Source organism: Otolemur garnettii, unplaced genomic scaffold (genome assembly GCF_000181295.1).
Source record: "Otolemur garnettii isolate 467f Iridium unplaced genomic scaffold, OtoGar3 scaffold00220, whole genome shotgun sequence".
In the NCBI taxonomy this organism is placed as follows: Eukaryota; Metazoa; Chordata; class Mammalia; order Primates; family Galagidae; genus Otolemur; species Otolemur garnettii.
Window position 1 is genome coordinate 921,209 of NW_003852615.1, and position 4,467 is coordinate 925,675.

Sequence of the window (4,467 nt, forward strand, 5' to 3'; positions counted from 1 at the left end):
AGGCTCTGTCTCAAAAAAAAAAAAAAAAAATAGGAATAATTACAGGACTTAACTCAGAGCTAAAAAAACAAAAACCCACCAACTAAATAATAAAGATACATAATAAAAAGATTAAAGGTCCTCAAAGAGAAGTGGGATCCTGCTTTGATGTGCCATCTGGCTAGTGCGGATGATACAGAGAAAACTAATTGATATCAATGTTAGCTTTTTTATATTCCCAGTGCACAGTAGTGATGGAGCTAAGCATACTGTAGGTCTCCCCCGCATGGCTGGTGGACAGAGGCCTATCGGAAGATGAGATGAGAGAAAAGAAGCAAACAAACCAGCTCCAGTTCTGCATTCCTGCCTCAGTAACACCCTATGAAACCAACTCATTGGACTAACTTAAACATGGAACGCTAGGGAATGAAGGGCAAGCTGAAGAAGGTAATTAGATGACATCAAGAAAGAAGGAAGGGCGGCCTGTGGCTCAGTGAGTAGGGCGCCGGCCTCATATACCGAGGGTGGTGGGTTCGAACCTGGCCCAAGCCAAACTGCAACAAAAACAAAAAAATAAATAAAAGAAGGAAGAGGAGGAAAAGGACAAAGGAGAAGGAAAAGAAGAAGAAATAATAATTAGTACAAGTGCTAATCAAACATCTTCATGCCTCTTAAATGCACTGTACATTTAGAAATGTTTCAGCAATGGCTAATGCAAGTCACCCTACAAAGTAAATATATTAATGAATGATGTGTGTAGGTTACCACACAAGCAATTTTCCCACAATGATCAACACTAATCAGAAATTGTGGACTGGTAAAGTTGGGTTACAGTTTGGCAAGCATAAAATGATACTCCTTTAAACGTGAAATGTAGGCAACATTATTTAAATTTTCAAAGAAAGAAATCTTGAAAATGTGAAGCTTAATTTGCCTCACTTTTGGAAGATGTGATATTAGTAATTCAGGCTCAGGAATATGGAAGAGATGGGATAATGAGGAGCTGTAAACTCTCCCTGCATTTTAATGTAGAATTGAGTTTCATGCACATTGTCCAATGGATCAGAACGCAAAATTCAAATCAAATGCTGTCACAAAGTGATTGGGAAGAGATTTGCAACTAAATACTGGATAACCAAATCAGATCTTCTCTCAGTCTGTCCTTGCAGCCACCCTAATTAGACCTCCGTCCTCTACCTCCTCCACAAAGTGTGGGGGGGGGCACAGAACACCTCATTCCTACTGCCACTACCAAATAGATACTACTACAAGTTACCTTGCCCCTAATGGCAGCTCCGTTTCCTCAGACTCAGAGACCTGAAGCCTGAATCATCTTTGACTCCTCCCTCTGCCTTCTCTTCACCTTCTTCTCAACATCCAGTTAGTAGCCTAATCCTTCTGTCTCAGCTGTGTTCTTGCATGAATCTCCTATTTTCTCTCATAATCTTTCACCTGGATCATTATAATGCCCACCTGAGTGCACCTGGCTCCTAGTCCATCCTCCATGTAACTCTTACTATGCATTGCAAACAGAGTGATCTAAAACTCTAGCCTTTTAAAGGAACGGGTGCATTTCCTTGCCTCATATAGCAGAAAGTGGAGCAGCTACTGATTGATCTAAAAAGTAAAATGTCTTGACTTGCTCAGTGTGACCCTTAAAGAACCACAAATAATTCACATCTCTTTAACACCCTGCTCTTAATCTTCCCCAGTTCAGTGTTCTTCATGTTCCTGCATCTCTTTGTATAAACTTATGAAATCCCAGCAAGGAGCCAACTCAGGATGAGTAATGGTATAGTGACACATACAAGAACAGGTTGTCTCTGAGTGAAAGGAAACAGTATGCTTCAACTCAGGAAACCAGAAGCAGTAATCACCATAACAGCCAAAGGCAGTCTTGAAGCATCACGTTTGCCAAGTACCAAAACATTTCCTCATGTTGCGACTGAATTAAAATAGTGACTATCCTCTGAGTAGACTCCAGTGTCTGAAGTGTGCTGCCTTCTCAGAGATCCTTAAACAAGGTTATTTTTGAGATATACTATTTAAACATTCCTTTGGGGCAGGAATTTCCTGAGCTGCTATTTCACTGTGTGAGAGTGCTATCTGCCCACTGTGGGGTGGCGGGTGGGGATCTATCAATTCATAATTTTTTCCCGCTCTGGGATGTAGTTGTGACACATACTGCTACTTTACAAACCAGTATCAATTTTTCTTCTTTCTTATTAAAATAATTCACATTTTAGAGGAATCATTAATGTTTATAGATAATACTTATATTTCTCAGATTTCCACACAGATAGCAATAGTCATGAGATACACAGTTCTGGTTCATAAAATGTAAGCAAAGTCACTGGGTAGGACAAAGTGTATAACAGTACAGAAAATGCATAATGTTAATGTTTAAAAGTAGTAAATCAAACTGGGTATATGGCCCTACTCCTTAAGTATGGGCTATATGTAATTACTTCCTTCCAAAGAGTAAAGTGTAGAAAAGAAGAGAAAAACTAACTTTTTTTTTGAATTTAGGGAACTTTATTGATGTTACATGACAAGGTGGGGCTCCCTAGGCCCCTCCTGTTCTTTAGGGGGTCTGGGTGGAAACTGTGTTGAGGGGAGATTCTCAGTGAGGTGGAGGACTGAGTAGGCAGGGGCACCCCAGCAGCTAAGGGCCTTTGTCTTCCTCTCGTGCTCTGGCTGAGGCTCGTGGTCTGGGGGTTCTTACTCCTTGGAAGCCATGTGGGCCATAAGATCCACCACCCTGTTGCTGTAGCCAAATTCATTATCATACTGGGCAATGAGTTTGACAAAGTGGTCATTGAGGGCAATGCCAGCCCCAGCATCAAAGGTGGAAGAATGGCTGTCACTGTTGAAATCAGAGTAGACGACCTGGTGCTCTGTGTAACCCAAGATGCCCTTGAGGGGGCCCTCTGATGCCTGCTTCACCACCTTCTTGATATCATCGTATTTGGCAGCCTTCTCCAGATGGCAGGTAAGATCCATGACCTACATGTTGGCAGTGGGGACACGGAAAGCCATGCCAGTAAGCTTCCCATTCAGCTCAGGGATGACCTTGCCCACAGCCTTGGCTACACCAGTTGAGGCAGAGATGATGTTCTGGAGAGCCCCACGACCATCACACCACAACTTCCCAGAGGGGCCATCCACAGTCTTCTGGGTGGCATTGATGGCATGGACTGTGGTCATGAGTCCCTCCACAATGCCAAAGTTGTCATGGATGACCTTAGCCAAGGGGGCTAAGCAGTTGGTGGTGCAGGAGGCATTGCTGACAATGCTGAGGCTGTTTTCGTACTTCTCATGGTTCACACCCATCACAAACATGGGGGCATCAGCAGAAGGGGCAGAGATGATGACCCTTTTGGCACCCCCCTGTAGGTGAGCCCCAGCCTTCTCCATAGTGGTGAAGATGCCAGTGGACTCTACAACATACTCAGCTTCTGCCTCACCCCATTTGATTTTGGTGGGATCTCGCTCCTGGAAGATGGTTATGGGATTTCCATTCATGACAAGCTTCCCATTCTCAACCTTGACTGTGCCACGGAATTTGCCATGGGTGGAATCATACTGGAACATGTAGACCATGTAGTTGAGGTCAATGAAGGAGTCATTGATGGCGACAATATCCACTTTGACAGAGTTAAAAGAAGCCCTGCAGACAAGGCGCCCAATCCGACCAAAGCCATTTATTCTGATCTTCGGTTTCACCATGGTGCCCTGGGGATGCAGCTGGTGCTGCACTAGAAGAAGCAACTGTCTGATGATCGGGAGGACCAGAGAGCTGAAAAACTAACTTTAAAGTGTGGAAATCAAATACCACTTCAGCCAGGTGATCAAGTTTAACATCAAGGTGATAATAGGGGCTCCTGATATGACATGATAAAAATCCCACTTTATCTCTTTAGGCATCCTCCCCAAAATCTATAGCTGTACTACAATCATGAGAAAAACATTATGCAAATTCTACCACACAAAATGCCTGATCAGTGATTCTCAAAACTGTCAATGTCATTGAATACAAGTAAGTCTGAGAAGTGTGATAGCCAAAAGAGAACTAAGGAAACCTGAAAACTAGATGGAATGTGATGTCCTGGATGGGATCCTGGAATAGACAAAAGACATTGTAAAATATTAAGGAAATCTGAAAAAACTATGGGCATTAGTTAATAAGTATTAATATTGGTTAAATAATTATAATACATGCGCCAGAATAATATATCAATAATATAGAAATTAAATATAGGGTATATGGAAATTAAACTACCTTCTAAAGTTATTTCTATAAATCTAAAACAGTTCTTTAAAAGTCTATTTTTAAAATATTACACACTGTGTGTATAGTAGGAAGTAGGTGATTGTTCTCCTTTTCCTGATACTTTTATATATTTTCAAAATTATCTGCAATAAGCATTATTTTAATAATGCAAAAATACATGCCTAGAGACATCATTAATTAATGTAACCAAGCTA

The 4,467-nt window shown here is 41.6% G+C and overlaps 1 pseudogene across 1 annotated transcript; it reads right to left on the bottom strand.

Annotated features, from left to right (window-relative positions):
• Positions 1 to 2,640: 2,640 nt before the first annotated feature.
• LOC100964639 lies at positions 2,641 to 3,708 on the bottom strand (annotated as a pseudogene). Its single transcript, XR_001161794.2, has one exon. The product of XR_001161794.2 is annotated as a glyceraldehyde-3-phosphate dehydrogenase pseudogene (transcript).
• Between the last annotated feature and the right edge of the window lie 759 nt (positions 3,709 to 4,467).